Raw genomic sequence first — 26,675 nt, forward strand, 5'->3', positions numbered from 1 at the left:
TTAAAAACGGGATTGTTTCTACAAATTCCCTATAAACTAAGGAATCCACAATATGAATTTACAAAAGCCACTTACGTGTTAGAGACAGTTCCTCCGAGAGAAAACTACGTACGCGGTTTCTCTTGAGAATTCTGTCCTGAGTAAGAATGCTAGGGTCCGGGATCACCCGAGCTGCCACGGTAACAATACGGAAGTTCATACTGGCCAGCAACAGAGGGTCTCCAATCTAACCATAAACTTCTCCAGCACCCTCAAGATTTCCCAGCACTGTGTCCCCACCTTCTCTATTTTCAGAAAAAGTGAGGCTTCGAAGTGGGAGGCGGTAGTTACGCACAGTGCGGCATGTAGACTGGCACAGGTCCTTCCTTGCACACCATCTTTGATGCACGTAGGTAAAACGTTCTCTCCCGGGGATCGGCAGCCCTGTGTTGAGGAGCTGTGTGCTAGAACTGGTCCAGCACCACCTGCTCAAAGACAGCCGTGCAAGGATACTTCGAGTTGTGACACTTTGGCCAGAAACAGCCACAGGAGTGTCACAAAAAGGACAGCAGTGACGTTTCAGCAAACCCGGTGTCAAAAAGGTGCCCTCGTGCATTTTTAATTTGCCAGAGAAAGCCAGCAATTGCCCTTCAATCATCAGTGTCAGGGCCAATGACACGGCTTCCCTGCCTTCCTCGGGGTCCACAGGAACTGTTACAATTGGCTTACCATCTACACGCTCCTTAAAGGCTTTAACAAAACAAAACAAAACGGAACACCTCCCCTCCCTAACCCACACAGATATTTGTCTTTTTCTTCTCTTTCCCCTTCCATCAAGCAATAAGAGAGGAAAGAAAAAATTAATGTGACTGTCTGCTCCTCAGGTCAGAAAAACATACAAAGACAGTTAAGAGTTCACACAAAGCAGTGTTTAAATTTTGACTCTTCGGAACTGCGTATATGCAGAAGCTTCTATAAGTTAACATTCTGCTATTTAATATTTTTAAGTCTTCGCACAAGATCACACATTATGACTGACTGAAGGGTATGACCTGAAAATTGGTTTTTTTTATTATTTTATTATTTTTTTTTAATGTTTATTTTTGAGTGAGTGAGAGAAAGAGAGAGAGAGAGAGAGAGAGAGAGAGAGTGTGATCAGGAGAGGGGCAGAGAGCGAGGGAGACACAGAATCTGAAGCAGGCTCCAGGCCCCAAGATGTCAGCCCAGAGCCGGACACGGGGCTCAAACTCACGGACCGTGAGATCATGACCTGAACCGAAGTCCACAGCCCAACCAACTGAGCCACCCAGATGCCCCTGAAAATTATTTTTAATGAAAACTCTATAACATTATTCCTCAATTCACCAAATTCCTTACCAGTGTTTAATAACAAAACAAAGCAATGTGTCAATGACATTTATTACTTTAACCCTATGGGGTTTTTTTCAAAGTTTATTTATTTTTGAGAGAGACAGAGAGAGAGAGAGAGAGAGAGAGGGAGAGAGAGAGAATGAGTAGGGGAGGGGCAGAGAGAGAGGGAGACACAGAATCCAAACAAAGCAGGCTCCAGGCTCAGGGCTGTCAGCACACAGCCCGAGATGGGGCTCGAACCCACAAACCTCGAGATCATGACCCGAGCTGAAGTCAGACGCTTAACTGTCTGAGCCATCCAGACTCCCCAACCCTACGGTTTTAGAGTACGAAATAGTATCCAGGAAAGACAGTAGAGAGAAAAGGAGATTAAAATTATTTTCTAGGTACTGTTCGGGAAGAACTATAAAAACAAATGAAACCTTCAGAAGAAGCTACACAACAATTTGAATAAAAAATAGCACGCATAACCCCAAGGAAATTCCGGACATAATTTAGGAAAAATGCCACTGGACACAGAAGACCAGAAATGAAGACTCAATGTCCCAAATTTGTTGACATTTAATAAACATGTTTCTCTAGGAAGCTGGTGCTCAATTAATTAGTTAAAGTATATGTGCTCAGGCAGTGAAGTTTCTCCCTAGCAGATGGTACAACAGGCTTTAAAAATAACGGGAAAATGTATTTCAAGTTATCTCCTTAGTTGGTTTAACAAACACGTTACCCAAAGATATCAGAGAGGCGGTTGGCATCAGATTACTCTTCTATTTTGTCTATGAGGACAGAGCTAAGACACGATGGGGGCAGGGCCTCCCAAGCCAGAGAAGACCCTACCCCACCCCCCCACCCCGGGCCACTCCTGCACCTCCCCCTGGTGCTAAGCTCCATTCCCAGGCCAGACGAGGCTATAAAAATCCTGGCCTCTGGCCAGCTGGCAAGACCACACACCGGGTATTTTTAACTGAAGGGGGCTTGAGGAGGAGGAGGCCAACACCAGGGCACCAGAATGCCCAGGGAAGAAAAACAACCTCTGGCCAGGATGGTGGACTACACGTGAGATCCCTTCCTGAGGTATCTTAATTACCAATCGGTGTTTTAATAGTGATGGAGACATAAAAACGGTAACATTTGTGGACGCTGATAGAAGCGGGCAGATACTTGATAGCAAGAGCGCAGGATCGCTTTGAAAGACCATATGTATCACGACATAAACAGCAATGTGAGCACAAAACACTGGCCAAATAAATTGGACTCTTACTTTTTATTCCTGACACATAAGACTTACACACTTGACTTTTGTTATAATTACTCCAACAGTTTGCTGTTGTTGCTCTTAGCTTCACACTGGTCTTGGCACTGGGCCACACACACAGATACCAGGAAGCTATTCCCTCAGTTACTACTCCAATACAGCAAGATCACAGCTGAACGCTTAAGTGCTCGAGGGTCGCACTACTACGCTTAATGTCTTTTTCTGGGTAGCGAAATATTAATCAGAAAGCACTTTTAGTTTCACCCCTTGTTAAAAATTACACGTAACACAGACATGAGAGTAAAGTCTCCTGCCTTAAATGAACGCCATTTCCACTTTCTAGGAGTACTGAAGGTTCTCCAAAGTCTTTGTCATGATTCTTATGATCAGTTTTGAAAAGGGAATCGTCAGGACATTTGACAGCACGAGTGGAGGCAGGCAGGTGGGGCTTCGGGCGCCGCTGCTTCTCTGTTGGACTTACCGTTGCACTTGCCGTTAGACTTGCCCTTGGACTTTCCGGATCCTGAGGGGGCTCCCAGGGAGCATGTGCTGTTCTCTGCATTTGGAAAATGGGGCAGGGAGCGCATACAATTTTTCTAAACCCAGGTCTACGGTCAGAAATTTTTCTGACTAAACATAAGCTTAAAGTGTTTTACTTAATTTGTCCCTTTTTACCCCCTAAATTAAGCAAAGGGCAACCAGAAAAATGTTACCTACTTGTAGACTTGCTTTAATAATTTTATTACAAAATGTATCCACTACATTCGGTGTGTCCTTAAAATGTAAAACACCAGGATCATCTTTGACCTAAGTGTCATTAAAATGTCTGCTCTCAGGGGTGCCTGGGTGGCTCAGTCGGTTAAGCGTCCAACTTCGGCTCAGGTCACGATCTCACTGTCCGTGGGTTCGAGTCCCACGTCGGGCTCTGTGCTGACTGCTCAGAGCCTGGAGCCTGTTTCCGATTCTGTGTCTCCCTCTCTCTGTGACCCTCCCCCGTTCATGCTCTGTCTCTCTCTGTCTCAAAAATAAATAAACGTTAAAAAAAAAATTTTTTTTTTATTTTATTTTTTTTTTAATTTTTTTTTTTCAACGTTTATTTATTTTTGGGATGGAGAGAGACAGAGCATGAACGGGGGAGGGGCAGAGAGAGAGGGAGACACAGAATCGGAAACAGGCTCCAGGCTCCGAGCCATCAGCCCAGAGCCCGACGCGGGGCTTGAACTCACAGACCGCGAGATCGTGACCTGGCTGAAGTCGGATGCCCAACCGACTGTGCCACCCAGGTGCCCCCCAAAAAAATATTTTAAAACAATGTCTGCTCTCACGTACAATTCACCTCCAAATGTTTTTCCCCTTCATATTATCTCTTTCCACTAGACCCTCCTCTTAGTTCCCCTTCGCTAGGGAATTTTTATCCAGACGGGGCACTGATTTCTCCTCTGGATGGTAAGAGAGCCTGACTGGCTTTCCTACTTCCGACCTCCCCTTCGCTCTGTCCTAAACACAGCTGGGGAGATCATTTTCCCCTGAGCAGCACTTCCTGAGTTCCATGAGGCTTTTCCGGCTCATCTAAACAAAGGCCACCACCCCCGCCTCACACAGCCTCCTCAGGCCAGGCTTCCAGCCAAGGAGAGGACACTCCAGTTGAGCTGTTCAATTTATTCATAGGTTTATTCTTAGTGTACAAATGCCTTGTGCCACTGAAAAGTCCTAGCATACTACCCGGTAGCACATGCTGTGAGAACCTCGTAAGTGGACAACAGGTTGGTAAGAAAAAAACTGATTAAAAATGTCTTTGTAGAAAGTTCTAGTAAACATGTCAGACTAAATACGCTCATCTCTACTCCCTCCCAGAACCCCATTAAAACAAAGACCCACAAGGACAAGGAAATCTTAAGATGATAGCAGATAAGAGGTCAAAAAAATTTTGGAAGGAGAAAAGCAGATAGACAAGTGATAATTAAAGTTTTAATTTGTTCTAGGTGAGAGGACAAGAAGCAAGCTAATTAAAACTCAGAACCCCAATGACTCACGAATCAGAGGGTGGCAGCAGGCTGGGTGAAATGTCTGTAATGAGTAGTTCAGGGCACCCTCCTTCCTAATCTTCACCCCAATCCTGTCAGAAGTCAAGAGGATTACCATCTGGAGAGGTTGGCAATAGACAGGAGTCCGTGCAAAAGAAAGGATTAAATGGAAGTGTGTATGTATAACACACACACACACACACACACACACACACACACACGCACACTCAACTCCAGATGTCCTGATTTCCTCTCTGGATTAGTTGGGGGGGGGGGGGTGGGGTGCGAGGAATAACAAGAGAGAGAACACTGAATGAAGGTCCTCAAACAACATGGCTTGATCCCCGCCACCCATCATCTAGGGCCACCAGTGGACACACCTGTTCAAGTGCACAAAGCTTTCTGCCGGTTCTTAGCTTTCTGTTGTTCTGCATCTAACAGTGACATATGAACAGAAAGCCAATGATCACCAAACATTTCAAGAACATCCAACAGGAAAGAGAGTGAAGACTAAGTCTCAAAGGAAACTACAAAGCAGGTCTTCAAAACCAAAGATCCTAAAATGATCTTCAGTGAAATAAACTATTGCATTCATGAAATAAGAATAAGATGGTATAAAAAAAGAAAATTTAGGGGCGCCTGGGTGGCTCAGTCGGTTGAGCGGCCGGCTTCGGCTCAGGTCATGATCTCACGGTCCGTGAGTTTGAGCCCCGCGTCGGGCTCTGTGCTGACAGCTTAGAGCCTGGAGCCTGTTTCAGACTCTGTGTCTCCCTCTCTCTGACCCTCCCCCGTTCATGCTCTGTCTCTCTCTGTCTCAAAAATAAATAAACGTTAAAAAAAAATTTTTTTTTAATAAAAAAAAAAAGAAAATTTAGTGAACAAAAAACAAGTTCACAGAAAGTGAGACTAAGAAAACAGAAATAAAAGATTCACCAGAACAGCTGGAAAACAAATTTAGACCATCTACCAGGAATTACCAATTAGAACAAATTACCAATTAAAACAAAACACATGAAACAGGACAAAGGAAATGGTTTAAAAAATAAAGGATTAATCCAGGATTTCTATCATCCAACTACTAAGATTTCCAAATAGTAAGAGCAGAGAAATCAAAAAAAGGAAATTACCAAAAAATTTCCAAAATCGAGTTTCACACTGGATGGGTCCAGCAAGATTAACAGAAAAATACCAACTCCAAGACTTGTCAATATTTTAGAAATGAGAGGGTGCCTAGGTGGCTCAGTCAGTTAAGCGTCTGACTTCGGCTCACAGTTCATGAGTTCGAGCCCCACATCAGGCTCTGTGCAGACAGCTCAGAGCCTAAAGCCTGCTTCGAATTCTGTGTCTCCTTCTCTCTCTGCTCCTCCCCCACTCATGCTCACGCTCCCGCTCTCTCTCTCTCTCCTTCAAAAATAAAAACATTAAAAAAATTTTTTTAGGGGCGCCTGGGTGGCGCAGTCGGTTAAGCATCCGACTTCAGCCAGGTCACGATCTCGCGGTCTGTGAGTTCGAGCCCCGCGTCGGGCTCTGGGCTGATGGCTCAGAGCCTGGAGCCTGTTTCCGATTCTGTGTCTCCCTCTCTCTCTGCCCCTCCCCTGTTCATACTCTGTCTCTCTCTGTCCCAAAAAAATAAATAAATGTTGAAAAAAAAATTTTTTTTTAAAAAAAAATTTTTTTTTAATATATTTTAGAAATCAGAAAAATAAAAAGTTTCTAAAGTCACCAGACATGAAAAAAATAGATGACATATGAAGGATGATTTACTGGACTTAACAGAAATACTGGAAGCTTACAGGATGACAGAAAAATAGCTTTTGAGGGAAAATTATTTTCAATCTAGAATTCTATACTCAGTCAAAACCACCAATCAAGTGTGATGGTAGAAATAGCACCTTTCTGATATCCAGGAAGACTTCCCTCTCCTGCACCCTCCTAAAAAGCTACTGGAGAATGTGTACCACCAAAAAAAACAAACAAACAAAAAACCAAGAAAACAAATAAACAAACAAAGAAACAAAAACAAACAAACAAAAAAACATAAAGACAGAAGACATGGATTCAGAAAGTTGAGTTTGAGACCAAAGTAATTCCAAGAATGACGGTTCAAGGAAGTTTTACTCATGTACGCAAGCAAGTCATGAGAGTAATGACATACAGAATAGAGAACAAGTCAGAGGGATTCCAGTTATGACCAGGGACTCAACTACTACTGCCATACCACAGAAATTTGAAACAAGCAACATGTTTCATTCCAGATCAAAATCTGCTCTGATCAGTCTGAATGAAATAATTTAAGTCATCTGACTGCTTCCTAGCTGCAAGAGAGGCTAAGGATTTGAGTTCTGAATTCTGAATTGTGGGAGCAGACCTTTTAAATGTAAGCATTTCACCAAACCCAGAAAGGCTATTCAAAAGATGATGAGCATCCATCCATAAACATGAAAAACATTCACTAGAATTGATTAAGTGTTGGGTTCCACCTTACTGAGAGGAACTATATAGTTCTATCAGAGGATAAAGAAAAATTGTTGACATATACATTTTTAAAAGTAAAACAATGAGGCAATTATCAACTCCCGGATAACCAAAAGTTGCATATTAAGAAAATATATTAACAGTTCATGTCTCAAATGAACTGTTATATAGTCCTATTAACGTAAACAGTGAATGTTGATTTAACTTTCACTTAAGATATAATGAGATGATATAGTTATATAGTCCTATTAACGTAAACAGTGAATGTTGATTTAACTTTCACTTAAGATATAATGAGATGAGAGAGGAAAAATGAATTATAAGGCAGGGCAGTATCAAAGAGTTAACTTTTACATAGTGGAGTTAATAGATACAGTCTAAATATGAAAAATGGAAAAATAGCAACATAATCATGTCATTTAGAAATATGGGCTTAAATACCAGAATAAACCATTAAGAGTTGAAAATGCAAGTCTCCAGGGACTAGAAGTCGTGGGCAAGGAGTGATGGAATGGGAACTGATGTTTTTCACAAGAAACGTTGTAATACTATTTTTTAAACTGGGTATACATGTTATTAAGGAAACTTTTAAAAGAACTTTTCAATGTGTTTCCTCCACTAGACTGTGAGCCTCTCAACGGCATGTCCTTTATAATGAGGGACATACCACAGACCTTCCTTAACATGGGTCATCTGCGGCTAAATGTTCAACTAACGTTAAACACCATGTGATATTACTTCTTACAGTATATCCTCTTTTTTAAATAGAAAAAGGACAAATCCTTCAGAGCAGATAACAATTCACTTCTAAGAAACTGTTTGGTTCAGCTGCTGCATTCCACACCCAATCAGGCTGAACCTATGGTCCAGGCACAAAAACCAAAGCAAGCAAACATAAGAGCAATGCCAACAAGGGATAACTTGCTAATGCTGACAATGACGTCCTTTCTTTTTAAAAAACAATTTTTAACGCTTATTCATTTTTGAGAGACAGAGAGAGACAGAGCATGAGCAGGGAAGGGGCAGAGAGAGGGAGACACAGAATCTGAAGCAGGCTCCAGGCTCTGAGCTGTCAGCACAGAGCCCGATGCGGGGCTCGAACCCACAAACTGTGAGATCATGACCTGAGCCGAAGTCGGACGCTTAAGCCACTGAGCCACCCAGAAGCCCCAATGATGTCCTTTCTAATATAATCATTATAATTCATCCACTGGATATTACAACCACAGTCTGTAGGGGTGTTTAAAGGAGGCATGTTTAACAAAACAATCAAAATGTAAGTCAAATTCAGTTTTCCAAATGGCAGGTGAGCCACTAGGGCCACTAGGATTTATCATCTTCCTTTCTCATATTAGAATTAGGATAAGGTAATCAACATAAAACAAGCCGTCCCTCACCCTCTTTACCCTTTTTTTTTAAGGATTTCTTTTTTTTTTTTTCCTTAAAGCTTTATTTATTTATTTTGAGACAGACAGACAGCCCAAGTTGGGGAGGGGCAGAGAGTGAGGGAGAGAAAGAGAATCTCAAGCAGGCTCCACACTGCCAGCACTGAGCACAACGCAGAGCTCGAACTCACAAACCCTAAGATGGTGACACAGAGTCAGCGCTGAACTGACTGAGCCACCCTGGCACTCCATGTCTTTACCTTTAAAAGAAATCATTTGACTCGAGTCATGTGTGGCTCTGGACTTCCAAGTGACTAATTTTTAATAATCATATAATGCAAGTCTTACATCTTGCCATTAATGTAAGAACAATGTAATAAGTAAAAATGCTTCAAAAAAATAATGGAGGGGCGCGTGGGTGACTCAGTCGGCTGAATGTCTGACTCTTTATACCGGCCCAGGTCGTGCTCTCACAATCATGAGATTGAGCCCTGCATCGGGCTGCTTAGAATTCTCTCTCTCCCTCTCTCTCTCTCTGCCCCTCCCCTGCTCACGCTCTCTAAACACTTTTAAAAAAATAACGGAAGGGGAAAAACTTGATAAAGGAATAAAAATCTTATTCATTATAGTGAATTATATAGATCTGATTGACAGAAATGAACAAGCATTCTATTACTTTTTCCTTCTTACTATGAAAAGATGTACAGTAAATGTATGAAACTTTGTATTACAAGAAAAGAAAGATGCCCTAAGATAAGTTATCAGGGCCAATAATAACAAATAAAACTGGCAATTTTCAGAAAAACCAAGGAAAGGTGCATTTTTTTGCATTCCTGTTCATAAAAGCAGAGGTCGGAGACTGAAACGTAAAAGTCAACTAGTAAGCTCAGTTAAGGGGAAAAATACACAATGTTTAAGATTTTATTCAGAACTTAGCTTCTTTATATATTTCCATATCATCATTCACCCTAGTTAAACACAGTGGAATAAATGTTCCCCGTATTGACTGTACTGTCTAAATATTACTCTGGAGTTTCGGCAGGTTCCTATTTCTCTAAGCAGAATTCATGAGCACTACGGACAATAAGATCCAACGGGTATAAACTTGACTGCCACAGAGGCATTGTAATTATATGATGCAGGCACAGTTTTGCATAACCTCTGAGGTAAAAGAAAATAACATTAACAGAATCGTAGGCCATTTTACTTTTTACTTTTTTTTAATGTTTATTTATTTTTGAGAGGGACAGAGACAGAATGCGAGTGGGTCGGGACAGAGAGAGAGGAAGGCACAGAATCCGAAGCGGACTCCAGGCTCTAAGCTGTCAGCACAGAGTCCGACACGGGGCTCGAACTCAGAAGCTGTGAGATCACAATCTGAGCCTGAGTCGGACGCTCAACCGACTGAGCCACCCAGGCGCCCCAGCCATTTTTAAAAGGCCTACTTATTAAAACAAGGTTTATACACACGTCACATTTCTGCTCCCTCTTGATACATGAATAGATTAGTAATTGTCTCCATTCTGGAAGCCTAAGTATGGCTTAAAAAAAAAAAAAAAGAAATCAAACAAGATCCAGTCAGTCTTCAAACAGGAACCCTGTTGCTTTCTGAACAGATCCATCAAAGCACTAATATGGGCAAAGATGAAAGGAAAAATTGAAGGCACCAGAAGAAGAAAAGTTAGATCCTCCGCTTGTGCAAACTTAAAATGTAAAAAATTCTGTCACATTCACAAAGACCCCTTTAAACCCTATTCGAACTGAAAAGCACCCCCCACATTCCCCTCCCAAACCCAGCAAACTCCTACTCGAAAATCGAGGTCTTAGGTCACCCATTCCATGCAGCTGCAGATGTGCCCAGCGCAAGGTGCATGATCTCCAAATCTGAACTACAGCACTCGGCACAGGGCCTGCTAAAGACCTACATCCGTGTCCTTCCGTGAGTGCACTCGGAGTTCCTCTACAGATATCAACAAATGTCTCATGACAATTAGGTGAACAAGCCACTGAAGACCTTAATAATATTCTCTGAATTCAATAAAACAAAAATAACAGCAAGCCAAATGGATGCAGGAGATGATCATTTTAATCTGAACCCAAAAGATCAACTTTCAAAATTCATTAGGGAGCTGGTATAATTAGAATCAGTCTGTATCCAGACATATAGTCTAACACTCTCTCCCTTCCTAGCTCCACCCAGGGGAGTGCCTGCCCCGCCCCCCCATCCCCCTGACTCCCCCCACCCCCCCCAGTCCCCCCCCCACCCCCCCCCCACGGCCCAGCTCTGTGATGCCACAGCACCAGATACGCGCACGGATACTCGAACTCACTACATACGGCTCAACTTCTTTCTGTGCGAAGCATCCAGGGGGCAAAGACCTGGTTATCACCATTTTTACATTCCCCAGCGCGTGTACGATATAGAACACACAGTACACGCTCAGCGCATGCGTGCTGGGTTAAAGCGGAAGGGAGTAAACCCCACTTACAATATGAGCTGTTTTTCTTTGAAGGGAATCACCTTTTTAATGCAAATCATTTCACTTTAAAGAAAACTTTCAAGTTACTACCATAAATAGAAAACCAGTATTACCTGCCACAAATAGAAGATAACCACAAAATGCATGCTCTGAATACAACACGATACGATTACATTCTAACTGGATGCTGATGCCCGCCCGAGGCTCCTAGACTGAGGCCTGATCTTCAGAAAATGCAAAGATGGTAGGAGGGGCTGTGAAGAGCTAGAATGGAATTAGAGCAGACTTCCATTCCTAAGAAAGACAACATGTGTAAGAAAATAACTTTTCTCCTAGATGATTCAGTGCTCCGTAGTTCTGTGTCTCCGTGCCATCCGAAACGATCTTGTGTAACATCAGTGGAACATGCGGCATCCGCCGAAAAGCCCTGGGCTCGATGGTCTTTAAGGCTGCACTATGACCTCAGGCAAGCTACCCACGCACTGCGTCTCCACACTGGCCAAGCAGCTACCCACCTGACAGCTTTGGTAAGGATGCTACGAGGTGATATGCGCAAAGCGTTTGTTTGGTCAGATGCCCGGGCACTCAGGACGGTCCCAATCAACACCAGACCAATGTTAAAATCCTATTATTCTAACGTAAGATGGTACAGCCTCTACACTCGGCAGTTCCTTAAAGAGTTAAACATAGAATTACCACACAACTTAGCGATTCTACTTCTAGGTACACACCCAAAAGCAGTTAAAAAAGGTATTCAAATACATACTTGTACACAAATGTGGGAAGTAGTACTATTCAGGGGCACCTGGGTAGCTCGGTGGGTTAAGCGTCCGACTCCTGATCTCAGGTCACAGTCTCACAGTTGGTGGCTCTGAGCCCCACATTAGGCTCTGCGCTGATGGTGCGGAGCCTGCTTGGGATTCTGCCTCCTTCTCTCTGCCCCTCCCCCGGTTGTGCTCTCTCGTTCTCGCTCTGTCTCTCAAAATAAATAAACTTTAAAAAAAGAAAGGAAAATAGCACCATTCACAGTAGCTCACGAGTGGAAATCCACATGTCCATCAACAGATGGAGAAATAAAATACACTATATCCATACAATGGAATAACGTACAGTCGTAAAAAGGAATGAAGCACTGACATATGCTACCACAGAGAGGAAGTAAGAGAAGCTAGACACAGGAGGTCACATATTATAGGATTCAGTTTACATGAAATATCCAAAATAGGTAAATACATAGAGACGCAAAGCAAACTAGTGATTGGCAGAGGTTAGAGGAGGAGGAAACAGGAAATGAGTGTTTAACAGGGACCAGAGCGTCACGTGGGGGTGAAGATGATGTTGTCGAACTAGATAAAAATGGTGATTGCACAATTCTGTGAAATGTAGTAAATGCCACTGAACTGAACACGTTAAAATGGTTAACTTTCTGCTATATGAATTTCACCTCAATAAAGAAAATCCCTGGGGCATGTGGGTGGCTCAGTTGGTTAAGCATCTGACTTTTGATGTCAGCTCAGGTCTTGATCTCATGATGGTTGAGTCCAAGCCCAGCACTGGGCTCTGCACTGGGCATGAAGCCTACTTCAAAAAATTAAAAAATAAAAAACTTCTTGACTCTGTGTGTGATAGACATAGTAGGTAACATTCCATTTTCCAACTTGGTAAAAGTCACAAAGGACTTTCCATAAAACTAATGTTCAATGTCAAAATTAGGCTACCTTCACTACAGTCAATCTTACTATTCAAAAATCCAAATGAATTCTATTCTCAGTGATTAGAAGCATTCCAGTTTTGCCAGAATCATAAAATTTATGCTAGCGTGGCCCCAAAATGTCAAGGATCTGAAATTCTCACTTTGCCACTGAGTGAGCACATAAATTCGAACAATCTAATTAACCTCCCTGCCTCAGTTTCCTCATCTATAAACTGAAGATTATAACACCTGCTCCAGAAGGCCATCATGAGGACTATGTTAATCCACGTAAAGCAGTAAAACAGTGCCTGACACAGAGTAAGCCCTTAATGAACGTTAGCCCTTATTATTATTCATGAAGCGGAGATAAACAAACACGGCAAGGATCACATGAGAGCATCCACGTAAATGTACCTAGTGTGATCACCAGGCATGGCGACCGCTGGTATTTTCGGCATCTGGTGACAATCTCTCGTATGTTACAAATAGAAAACCGAGCCCAGGAAGATAATGATGATCATGATGAGGAGGAAGGGGACAATGAGACCGTATCTATACTGAGGCACTAAATCCCTGTACTTCCTTAAGAGTGAATTATTTATCCTACATCGTCAACTGAAATAAAGCACACAGGGATAATTTTTAAAAATTCAATCTAAATTACGTTTCTTTACTGGTAGGTGTAACTTTCATTCCAGGGGTGGTCATGACCTCTGCTTCTGGAAACAAGCAACAGTGCAATGTAGGCAGGCGTAAGGCAACAGTTCCAAATCTTGGTGTATACCACACCTTTCCTTTGTCTTTTTCTTTTGAAATCTTTATTTAAATTCTAGTTAGTTAACATATAGTGTAATAATGGTTTCAGGAGTAAAATTTAATGATTCATCACTTACATACAACACCCAGTGCTCATCACAAGTGCCCTCCTTAACACTCCTAAATCACCCATTTAGCCCATCCCCTGCTCCCAGGTCCCTCTATCAACCCTCCGTTTGTTCTTCATAGTTAGGAGTCTCTTACGGTTTGTTTCCCCTATTTCTTTTCCCCCCTTCCCGTATGTTCATCTGCTGTGTTTCTTAAATTCCACATATGAGAAAAGTCATAAAGTATTTGTCTTTCTCTTGACTGACTTATTTTACTTAGTTGCAAATGGCAAGATTTCATTCTTTTTGACAGCTGAGTAATATTCCATTATACACACACACACACACACACACACACACACACACACACACCACATCTTCTTTATCCATTCATGAGTTGATGAACATTTGAGCTCTTTCCATAGTTTGGCTACTGTCGATAATTCTGCTATAAACATCAGGGTGCAGGTACCCCTTAGAATCTGTATTTTTGTATCCTTTGGGTAAATACCTTATAGTGCAATTGCTAGATCGTAGGGTAGTTCTATTTGTAATTTTTTGAGGAACTTCCAAAACGTTTTCCACAGTGGATGTTTGCATTCCCACCAGCAGCGCAAAAGGGTTCCCCTTTCTCCGCTTCCTCACCAACATCTGTTTTTTCCTGGGTTGTTAATGTTAGCCATTCTGACAGGTGTGAGGTCGTATCTCATCATGGTTTTGATTTGTATTTCCCTGATGATGAGTGATGTTGAGCAACTTTTCACATGCCTGTTAGCCATCTGTATGTCTTCCTTGGAAAAATATCTAGTCATGTCTTCTGCCCATATCTTAACTGGAATATTTGGTTTTTGGGTGTTGAGAGTTTGACAGGTTCTTTACACATTTTGGACACTAACCCTTTATCAGTTATGTCATTTGTAAGTATCTTCTCCCATTCCGTAGGCTGCCTTTTGGTTTTGTTGATTGTTTCCTTTGCTGTGCAGAAGCTTTTCATCTTGATGAGGTCCCAATAGTTCATGTTTGCTTTGGTCTCCCTTGCCTCCGGCGACATGTCTAATAAGAAGTTGCTCCGGCCGAGGGCAAAGAGGTTGCTGCCTGCGGTGTCCTCTAGGATTTTGACGGCTTCCTGTCTCACATTGAGGTCTCTCGTCCTTTTTGAATTTATTTTTGTGTAACATACCTTTTCTAAAAGCTGAGCTTTACAGAAGTGCTCTGACTCCATCAAGCACGTGGAAACAATGTCTGCCAAGAGTAGCGGGTTCAACTGACCAGTGACACTTATGGAGAAGTACAGCATCACATTAAAAGTCTTTTCCCCATAAATCACTGGTTTTTACACAATTCCAGTACGAGCTTGGATGTAAACTGCTCCCCCGCGACGGATGCCCCCCTGGCAGCCTCCGCATTCCCACCATTCATGGCACAGCTCTGCCTCCACGGGGAAGGAATTCTTTTCCTCCAGCAGCAAATCCCTGCGGGAAAAATGCCTGTTTTCCATAAACGGCATCCTAACTATTTAGGGGCTTTTCCTCCATAAGCACTGTCAAATGACCGGTGTCAGGACCAAGATTTGAGCCTGTTATCACACTTACGCCAAATCCGATTCGGCTGCGATCTGGAAATCTTTGCTCGCCTCCCCCTGCTACTAAGTATTACACTCCACACAAGAGAATTCAGAAGAACGATACCAGCCCTGACGTAAAGGAGCAGCTGTCTCCAATTTGCCCAGGGGGGTCAGTACCAGAGCGAGGACTACGGGCCCCTAACACCACACACACTGAAGTAGGCAACCTCAGAGAACCACTGTGCTGCACCGACTTCTCGGGTGCCGGAGATTCCTCGCGATGTAACGGCAGGGCCACAAGCACGGCCCAGTACTGTCAGCACGGAGCTGGGCACTAAGAGTTCAGCCGGAAACAAAGCAAGCCACGGAGGAGACCTTTCAGTGTCGGGCCTCCCGGCCTTCCCTGGCTGGAGTCTACAGGTCTGCAAATTCTCGCCTTCGCTTGCTGTGCGGTGCCGTGGACTGCTGCAGACGAGGGGCCACGGCAGGGCTAAACCAAGTCCCTGCTGTCTACAGCTTATGTCCTAACTGGAACCGTAGCACGCCAACAACGCGCCTCAGGTGGTAAGTGACACGAAGGAAGTAAGACGGGGCAAGGGACGGGAGGAGTGTGCAATTTTACTCAAGTAAGTCTGAGCAAGTCAAATAAACATTTGAGCAGAAACTTAAGAGAAGTAAGAAGGCAAGCCCTAAAAAGACCCGGCCAAGAGCCTTGCAGGCAGAAGGAAGAGGAAATACAAAGGCACAGAGGAAGGGGTAGGCCTAGGGGGAGCCTCGGGGACTCTGAGGGAAGTGAGGAGTCACAGGAGCAGTGTCACAGCTTGCCTCACACCATCCTGGGGGCGCACGGGGGGCTCAGTCGGTTAAGCGTCCAGCTCCAGCTTGGGTCGTGACCTCACAGTTCGCGAGTTCGAGCCCCGCATTGGGCTCTGGACCGTCTGGAGCAGGCTGGAGCCTGCTTCAGATTTCTGTGTCTCCCTCTCTCTCTCGACTTAAAAACTAATAATAATAAAAATAAAAAAAATAAAAGGATCATTCTGGTTGCTCTGCTAAGAACGGACTGTGGGGCAGCAGAAGCCAGGAGTTCACGTGGGAGATGGTGAGGCTTAAGCCCAGGGTGGTAGCCACTGAGGTGGTGAGAAGTATGCTGTTTCCGATATATTGTAAAGGAAGAAGCAACGGGACTCTCGAGCAGACTGAAAGGTTGTGAGAAAGAGGAGGTGCTGACCTGGGCAAGCGGAAGGATGGAGCTGCCATTTACTGGAGCAGGAGGACTGAGGAGGGAAATTTTTACACAAGACAAACTCCTTCAGGAGTAACTCTGCGTTCTCTACAAAGACTGGGTATCCAAAACACTCTGCCTCCCCCAACTGAGAATTCAGAACTCAAGTTCGTAGCTTCCCATGCAGTCAGATGACTTAAATTCTTTCAGGCACACCAACCACAGCTGACTCTGGTGTCGAAGTCAGCACACGGCATGTTGCTTAATGCCAATTTCTGGTGAGAACTGGAGTCCTTCCCGGAACCCTGTGCCTCACTCTCTGTTCCGTACTTTACGGCTCTCATGACTTCGCGCGTACATGTGGTAAATCGCCGAACTGCCCTCCGGGGGATTGCTCCAAGCTTGCCTTGACACATGAAGAGTTAGGGCCAATGATATCACCAGGTTATCACTCTTTCTACCCTTTAGTTTTGAAACTACCAAGGAACGGGGCGCCTGGGTGGCGCAGTCGGTTAAGCGTCCGACTTCAGCCAGGTCACGATCTCACGGTCCGTGAGTTCGAGCCCCGCGTCAGGCTCTGGGCTGATGGCTCGGAGCCTGGAGCCTGTTTCCGATTCTGTGTCTCCCTCTCTCTCTGCCCCTCCCCCGTTCATGCTCTGTCTCTCTCTGTCCCAAAAATAAAATAAAAACGTTGAAAAAAAAAATTAAAAAAAAAAAAAGAAACTACCAAGGAAGAATAGGGAAGAACTCAGCCAGAGAAACCAACGGAGAAGGAAGAGAGCTCTCCCTGGCAGCCCAGTGGGCTTGAAAGGAACTTTTCCCCCTCCCAGGTATCAAACTTTGGCCAACTACCTGGAAATAAAATCTTCTCATCTCCAAGACCTCTGATTAAGGACATAGGACCCACAAGTAGGAAGTAGAGAAGATTTTCCTTCTCCAGAAGCCCAAAACACTGAGGAAAACCTGTGAGGACGTAAAATGCATAAAATATCTAGATTATTGGGCGATCACAAAAATCTTAGAAATTTCAAGGTAATAGACTAGTTAAATGAAAGGAAGTCTCCTTTTTTGGCTGACTTATTTAAAGAAGTATTCTGAGGTCATACGGCCCATCGGCCAACAATTATTCTGACACTTTCCTCTTCCCCAACTTTCCCTGCAAATAGTGATAACGATGACATCAATTATAAAGGGACACATAATCCTTATGTGCCATATTAGGAAACTGTCCCCGCTTGGCTGTCTTTTCTGTGGTTCATCTCAGATTGGAGTTCCCTTCCCATCAGACATTTCTTCCTAGCCCTCTGTGGGCCCATCTACAACTACCTGGGAAAGCTGGTTTTTCTCAGTCTGGAGAAGTGAAGTGAAATCTCAGTCCACGAAGTGGAATCCACGAAGTGAAATCCACAAGTGAAATTTAATGATCTCAGCAATGGTCTTTTTGCATCTTAATTCAATACTTTCAGTTTTTGCTATATATATTAGGCCCACTCTTTGTTCCTGAGTGTTTGATGTTTTATAGAAATTGACCTGGATCCTTGCCTTTGACTAACCCTGAAGGGCCAATTCCACTGGTGTGTTTGGTAGTTATTAAAAAGGGAAAAAAAAAAAAAAGTATGCTCTTAACGATTCAATACCAATAAAGAGAGACTAATTTGGTGACTTCTTTGGAATACAGTCCATTTTCTCAGTTAAACACACTTCTTCACAGGAAATGGGAAGCTGCATAACTCCTGCTGTCACAGTTGCTAAGTTTTGGTCTGGGGCTATGTTAGCAGGGCAGGGATATTCGCCTTATACATACACTCTGACCACACGCAGGTCTCAGCTCCAGAATTTCCAGGAAATTTCTAACACCTGATCCCACATGGGGAGTCCCTCCTGAGGCTGCGAAACCTGGACCGAGTCAGCTCCCCAGCATTGGGGGGCATCCGCACAGCCACTCTGAGAGAAGCGATTTCATTCACAACTACAGACTTAAGTTTCAAAGTTATTTTCCAAAATGAAATGGGCAAATGATCTTCATAAATTTACTGCATACAAAAAAAACCAGACTGTCATAAAAAACTTTTTACCATAAAGATATGAACATATAGGTGCACCTGGGTGGCTCAGTCTGTTGAGCGTCAGACTTCGGCTCAGATTGTGATCTCGCAGTTCATGAGTTCCAGCCCCAAGTCGGGCTCTGTGCTGACAGCTCAGAGCTTGGGGCCTGCTTTGTTTTAGATTCTGTGTCTACCCCTCCCACACTCACGCTCTGTCTCTCTCTCTCAAAAATAAATAAACATTAAAAAAATTTAGGGGTGCCTGGGTGGCTCAGTCAGTTAAGCGTCCAACTTTGGCTCAGGTCATGATCTCACAGCTTTTGAGTTCGAGCCCTGCATCAAACTCTGTGCTGACAGCTCAGAGCCTGAAGCCTGCCCTCCCCTGCCCTGCTCACCCTCAGTCTCTCTCTCTCTCTCAAAAATAAATGTACATTTAAAAAAAATTTTTTTTTAATTTTAAAAATTGAACTTTTAGCTAACATGAAAGAAAAAACTTCTTTTACCCTTGGAAAAAACACGTTTTAAGGTAGAAAAATATAGACACCTAATCGCTCTTCATGGGATTTAGACAAGGGTGAAAGCAACAGAACAGAATATGTGAAAAGTTCTTATTTCTATTCTGAATTCACGGTACACAGTTTATCCTAATTGTGTCCAGTATATGCTTATTTTCAGAACTACTTAGAAAGTAATAATGTATTAAATAATTACTGGGTCTCTCTGTGCTTCCTTTTGTGAGCCCAAATAAAGTTAGCAACTCAATCTTATGATTTTCTACATTACACAGGACAGACAACATTCTACATACCTAGTACACAACTAGTATCCAGGAGGGAGAGGTTATCAGAGAAAATTTTCACTTTGCAAAGAAAATTTAAAGAAAATACCTTATTGCACTGATTGCAACAATCTGCTAACCTCTGAGGAAGAAACAGCTCTTTCCTCTTTAGAAAGAATTTTAAAGAGGGTTAGTAGTTATATTAATACAACCCATCAAGCATCAACCCATAAATTTCAGAAGACTGTACTGGAAATGACAAGACCCTAAAATCCAAAACTAAAATGAAAAGACATTAATCTACTATTATTTTAAAAGGAGTATCCAAGCTGGGAGATCTTGCGGTCAAACTCCCTCATTTGGTGGATGGGCACAGTCAGGTCAGTTTTCCCGATACCACACACAGATTAAGCATTAATCAGAAAGGACTACACTGTCCCAACTCCTGAATCTGGGCACATTTCATCCCTTTATGGTAGTGGTCAACTCCCGACTCACTGGGCAGGGCCCGAGAACAAGCGCCCAAAGTGGGGCAATGCCACTGGCCCCAAACCTGCTCTGGGGCCCTTACTTACTGGTCTATCTCTGACACCTATTAATGCCAGCCACACAAGGGAGCACGTGTGGCACACTCAAAAAAGAGGGAGGCCTTAACACTTGGAAGTCTTTGATATAAGCTTCCAAGCCTGGAGTTGTTTTGTTTTTTAAACATTTATGTATTGTGAGTGAGTGTGTGTGTGTGTGTGTGTGTGTGTGTGCACAAGCAGGGAAGGGGCAGACACAGAGGGAGAATCCTAAGTAGGTTCCATGCTCAGCAAGGCGCCCGACATGGGGCTCAATCCCATAAACTGTGAGATCATGACTTGAGGCAAAATCAAGAGTCAGATGCCAAACTGAGCCACCTAGGGGCCCCCAAACCTGCTGTTTTTAAAGGACCCTCCGAGACTCTAACATTCAGCAAAGCTTGAGAACTACTGGCCTAAAATATGCCACTTATGCCACTTAGTCATTGTAATTAGCGACTTCCGTGGCTGCTTGTGTCTCAAGGAGCACTGAAGTAATGTGATTGGTTGATTTTACTGGTATCAACCGTTAACTTTATTTGAATTGTTTAAATTTTAACATAAATATCAGGGCGCCTGGGTGGCTCAGTCGAAGGAGCAGGTGACTCTTGACCTCAGAGTCAGAAGTTCGAGCCCCAAGTCAGGTGTGGAGATTACTTAAATACATAAAACTTAAAAGACAATTTTAACATAAATATCACATTCAATGTTTCTTTGGTAAAAAACAAATAAACCAAATTTATTTAAAATATACTCGAGCAATTCTAATGTTACCTAAACGTATGCTTAAAATTCACATCTCAAAAATGAAAACGTAACAGAGAAGCTTAAGAGATATTTTAGTTGCAAGTCCATGAATGTAAAATACCTAGAATTCAGATGTGAGTGAGAAAACAGTATAAGCTACAAGCAGAGAACAGGCACAATACACCACATATAATCTTTAGAGTATCTAGCACAATGTGAATGTTCAGATAAAAAAAATATATCAGCATAGACTTTCTAATATAAAAGTAGCTATCCTAACTAAAATAAATCATCTCATTTTTTCATCACACATTCAAATATAAAAGCTGGTCTTTGCTCAATTTTAGGGAAATCCTAAAATTTCGATTTAACTTGAAATGTGATCTCTTCTAATCCTCCTCCTCTAAGAATGTCACACTGAATGCTTCAAAATATGCTTAAATTCAAGTACAATATAAAAAGTAAATAGAACCAGTTACGTATTCCAGACATTTACATTTTAAGGAGCAAATAAAAATTACCGTACCTACGAATCTTTTCAAAAATATCCTTTTGGTACAAACATCCATCTACAGGGAACTTTGGCGTCAAAGATAGTAGCATCTGCTATCTACTTGGAAGCAGAAATAGGAGGTGTGAATGTATTTTGTCCGTAAACCTTAAATACCTTCATGTTCACTGATAAAGAACTGAGGAAATCAAGACAGAATGTGGCCAACAAAAGGCCATTATTGATACAAATCTGCAAGCTGCTGAAAGGACTCCACACGTTTCAGGTGTACGAGCAGGTGCAGCTAGGCTCCAAGTCTTTTAGCACAGAACACGCTATTCACAAATGCTGTAAACAGCACAGTGAAAGGGATCTCTCTGCATTCACTGTTTTACTGGCCAAAACGTTTACCTTCACTTTACGCACCTGTTTGCTCATATATGTACGTATATCTGTGTGCACATAAAATACATGTTTAATATACTGAATATGCATACGCAGATACATTTCGTTGCACTAAGATCCCACTGTCACACAGACGTTCTGTTCTATGTGTGTGCAAGCAAGCCCGTGCACACACAGGTGCAGGTGGGGGTGTCTTTGAGTGAGTGCAAACTATCAAAAAATTAAGAGTAAAACAGACACTAGGACCCATCCTTCTCCATTATGTTAACTCAAGCCTTCCTTTCTTATCCTATCACACCCCATTATGCTCCTTAAAAATAGGAACTCTCAGCTCTTTTTAGGCAAACCCAAAATTAAGCCCTGGTCACTGGATTCACATTTAGGATTCAGAGACTGAGTCCAAGCAAACATTTCATGTCAAAAAAACTCTGGAATTGTTACGTCTTTAACCAAGCCTCCCCACCCCATTAATCCCGACTTTTTAGAGACATTGTTCAAACCGGAACCAAACATAATTTAAAAAAAATTTTTTTATTTATTGATAGAAAGAGAAAGGAGGTGGGGGGTGAGGAATGCGTACCTAAGCAGGGTAGAGGCAGAGAGAGACGAAGAGAGAGTCTCAAGCAGGCTCCACGCAGTCAGCGCAGAGCCCGATGGGGGGCTCAAACTCACAAAACGCGAGACCATGACCTGAACTGAAATCAAGAGTCAGATGCTCAACGGACTGAGCCACCCAAGTGCCCCTCAAAACATAATTTTAACTGTATTTTTAAAAGTAAATCTTTTTTACCAGAAGAGACTGACACTATAAAGTAACACAGGTGGGAATCCTAGAACTTGCTTGGCTGCCTCAATAACCCCAAAGAAAACATTTATTTTAGCCAAACAATTGTAATGTTTGTCTCCTTTTAGAAACATCTGCTGCCAAAATAAACATTTGCATTGGAAGAAGTGTTTTGGCTGTTAAGATGGTACCAAATAAAATGCTTATGTTCTGAAATAAATATTTTACTCAAAAAACACACAGCAAAATAGACATCCAAGGACTGCAGAAGATAAACTGAAGACACAAATGAGAATACCTATTGATTTCTAACACCTTTGTTAAAAGAAACTCAATTTTAATTAGGTTTTTATTTAGATTTAAAGTGATAAGATCAGATGGATCACTAATCTCTATTTAATTTTGCCAGAATATCTTTCAAAACAATTCCATGTTCTTATTGTTGTAAAGGTTTTCGCAGCACAGATGTGTTTTTAAAACTAAAAAAGTTGTCATTTTCCATTATAAAAGCGCTCATAAACATAAATCTCTCACTTTGCTCTCTTTCCCTTTTCCTGGTTTTATAATGCCAATCGGCATTAGATTATACAAACTTCTGCAACAAGATAAGGAGAGTTAAAATATCAACCCACTAACCTTTGATAACTCAGGAAACATCTCAGACTACATGACGTAATTGAAATGTGCTTGACGTAAATAAATATACCCGCACTTCTGTGGCCTATTTTTCCTGGGTGCTATTTCTTTTATATGAAAATCTTTTTAAACCAAGTTGGCACAGACCTATGTATACATTTATGATCACAAAGGACAAGAGAAGTAAAACAAAACATTTGCTCACCCACATCCTTTATCCGGCAAAGGGTACCTTGGTATCTAAGTTTTTTACAATATCTGAAAAACTCAGCATCAGATTCTAGTAACCTTAAAGATTATACTTCCTCTGCGTTAGATGAAATCAACCGGTATACTTCTGTTAACCATCTCCAGGTTTGAATTCCAGGAGCCTAGAGGCAGAACATTCTCCACAGAGGCATAGAAAATTCATTTCCCCTCTCAGCTCAATAAAAACTCAAACAGACTAGTTTTTAGGGCACTGTACAAAACTAATCTGTTTAGCTATGTATTTGCCTGATGATGTGGGAGAATCAGCACGTGAAAGACCACAAATCTAGTTCCAGTTAATAAATACCAAAATGATGTACTATTATCATATCATGCTCAAAGACCTCATCGTGAGTATATTTCAAAAATAAAATTCTCACCATACAAATCAAGAATCAGCAGGTTAACACTAAAATCAAACACTCAGTGGCCAGTACCTCCTTAATCTCAGAAACAAAAAGCAAGCATTGATACCACCCATGTTCAGTTTCATACAAGCATGGCCATTCTTTCTAACAGAATTCTCATTTAAAATTCCTATCACAGGAGTGGAATGCCAGCCAGGAATCACACTGTGACCCCTGAGCCAAAGACAACTTACCACTCAGCTGGTAAGTGGGCAACTCAATTTACAAACTTGAATTCCTGCATTTTAATCCTTTGCAGAAATATACGAGCAATATTAAATGAACTGGATTCAGCTCATTAGAGGTTCACAAACCAAACACAGAAAGCTTTGGAGGCTCTCCAAAGCAAAGTCATGCCTAGGTGGTGATGTCCACTCAATAAAAACTCAATGTCATCATTATCTTTCAACTTTTTCCCTGAAAAACATGAGCAGCCATGACTACAAAAACGCTGAGCCAATTACATTAATACTAGGAGAAAACAGCACCAGCAGCCAATCACTGTGCCAGGACCTTGTCCATGGACAAATTGTAATTATCCAAAATTCACAAACAATGCAACTCAATGAGAATTCCTCACCAAAGAACACAGGCTAAACCTAACAAAATAAATGTGCTCTAATAACCTTTAGACAATACCTTAACTATTTTTTTCCCCTTCAAAGCTATTAATTAGCCTACACCTGATCGTTTGAACTTGGTATTAAAAAGCTGTGTCTCCTTGAAAATGTTACACACATTCAAAAATACATTCATAGCTATTTTTAGCCTTCCAGTTATCAAAACAAGATACTATATTTCAAGGCTATATTATCACTAAAGAAAGGGTGAAAAAACAGTACAGATTTCTTAGAACCTTTGATGATGATGAACTCAATATGGAAGTTTGACATTCTACAGTCAGGGCAGTCAGTTTCCTACCAGATACACTACTTTCCTTTCATTATCAGGAAGATCTGTCCTTAATCAGAATTAGATGTTTCTTCTGGTCTGCAGTAAAAATACCTAATCTAAAATCTTAATTAAAAATTTGCTGAAATACTCGGTGAGTTATCTTCATCAACTTGTCCCTTCAAATAAATCCAAGAGTTCCTGTATTTCAACAAATCTAGGTAAAAGCCACGGGGATTTAAAAAACCCCAAAAAGCTGACAAAAGTAAAGTTACTCTATGTATTAGCATATGTCCTCTACTTGTAGCCTTACACATGTGGGGTTAGAAAATAATGAAAAAAAAAATCATAGGTAATCGTTCTTTACACACCCTTTCCATTGGTTGGGATTTCCACTTTGGGACTGCAAACCGTGCCAATGTCGAAAGCCTGTGATAAGACTTGAACTCATTCAGAGAAAAAGATAAAGGAGCATCCAGGAGCTTGCCATGAACACCGCCTTTCGAAATGACTTTCCAATCTGACATGAGGAAAATACGGTAGAAAGAAGAGCCTGGGTGGCTCAGTCGGTTAAGGTCTGGTCATGATCCCATGGTTCGTGAGTTCAAGCCCCACATCGGGCTTTGTGCTGATGTGCAGAGCCTGCTTGGGATTCTCCCTCTCTCTCTCTCTGCCCCTCCCCAACTTGCACTCTCTCTCTAAGAGAGAATAAATAAATTTAATTTTTTTTAAAAAAAAGAGAATGCAGAAAAACAAGGAGTGGTTAGTATCCACTTCTTCCCGCCAGGTCGGTCACTTCTTCCCTTCTGCCTCTACTCTTGCCCGTGGCCAGAGTTTTCCTACAGAACTATCAGCCCCCAAGTGAAGTCATCTACGAAGGAGAATTAGGATTTTTGGCAGCTAGCTGCCTGGGCCTTCTTGCCTTCAACTAAAGGCAAATTAGGTTAAAATTCGAAGAAGGAAGAGAAAATCACATCTTACTTTTCAATCATGTACAAATTATTTCCCCCTTACCATTAGCAACCTCAGCTAAAGATGTTTTACTCTAGGCAGCAAAATATTGCTGGAGGAAAGAAGTCATGTTGAAAAAAATTAACAGAGCAATTAAGTGTGCAAGTGACGGAGAGAATTCCGGGCAGCCAATTTAATAAAGGACAGTATGAACTAGTGACAGTAACAAAGGCTGTTTAAGGAACCAACAGCTAGGACTCAAAGGCTGAGCTACTTCTAAGCTGCCCTCTAACCACTGTAAAATAAAAATATCACTGAAGGAGGGGCAAAGATGAAAAGGAAAAACAATATTCAGTCTATAAAGGAAAAGGCTCACATGCAACTTAATGGACACAGCTCTGGAGCACGTAAAAGTGTATCGTTCTCCACATCCACTTTACAGAGAGAAGTCTGAGCCAATTTTTTTCCCCCACAGATCATTTTTGGTTAAACACAGGGAAGGATCTGCAGAGAGGAAGTGTATGAAACCCTGGAAGAGGCTACTGGCAACACTGTGGAGTCACCTACCTGGAGGCGGTAAAATGCACACGGGTTCACCCAATGCACCCCCCCCCATCCCCGATTAAAGACACGGTGTGGGAATTCAGTAAAACGCACATGGATCCTCCTAATGCACCCCCCCCCACCCCAACACCCCCCCCCATTAAAGACACGGTATGGGAATGTATAAATAAGGCTCTCTGGGGTTTCTAGTAATTAAACACCCTAACGAGTCTGAATTTAGTCTTTTCCTAATATCATGCTTCCTCAGGCCAACATTACAAGGATACACTCTCAGTATCCAAGAGACTATAGGTTTACTACTGCTGGAAAGTAGATGGGTATTTAAGGTAACTCCAACTATTTGATTCTAGAGAAAAATACTGAGTCGATAAAAGGAAGGAAGTCTTTTTTGTTTTAAGCAAAAACACAAAACCCATCAAAGGCTAAGAAAACAGATATATACCAAATCCTCTTATATGAAATTCATATGTTATTGAATAAATGCAAAATAACTTTTTGAGAGAATCCAAAACTTTTCTCAAAGATGATGCCATTTTCATGGTTATTTATTCTTTAAGTTAAAATGTCACCTTTAAAAATCTATGCACAGTTCAGAATCTGCCAGTCTGCCATCAGAAATGTTAGAAAGCCAAGTTCACGACAGGGGGTAGATCTATATAATTTGCTGCAAAATGATGACACTGCCTATCTTTCCAATACAGCCAGTAACACAGTAACAGCCCTCTACCAAACAGATGTTCTGTCCACTTTGTTCTAAGCAGCTCACTTTTCCTTCTTGAAAAGAAAAAAAAAAGGAAACTGCACCCATGATTACTTGAAGAAACGATGATAATTAAAAGAGAGCAGAAAATCAGTGA

General features: G+C 42.0%; 1 protein-coding gene across 11 annotated transcripts in view; it reads right to left on the minus strand.

Annotated features, from left to right (window-relative positions):
• Positions 1 to 26,675, minus strand: part of ARID1B (AT-rich interaction domain 1B) — a 448,658-nt gene that overhangs the window by 370,163 nt on the left and 51,820 nt on the right. The gene's annotated exons all lie outside the window — the stretch shown is intronic.

Source organism: Acinonyx jubatus, chromosome B2 (assembly GCF_027475565.1).
Source record: "Acinonyx jubatus isolate Ajub_Pintada_27869175 chromosome B2, VMU_Ajub_asm_v1.0, whole genome shotgun sequence".
Lineage (NCBI taxonomy): Eukaryota > Metazoa > Chordata > Mammalia > Carnivora > Felidae > Acinonyx > Acinonyx jubatus.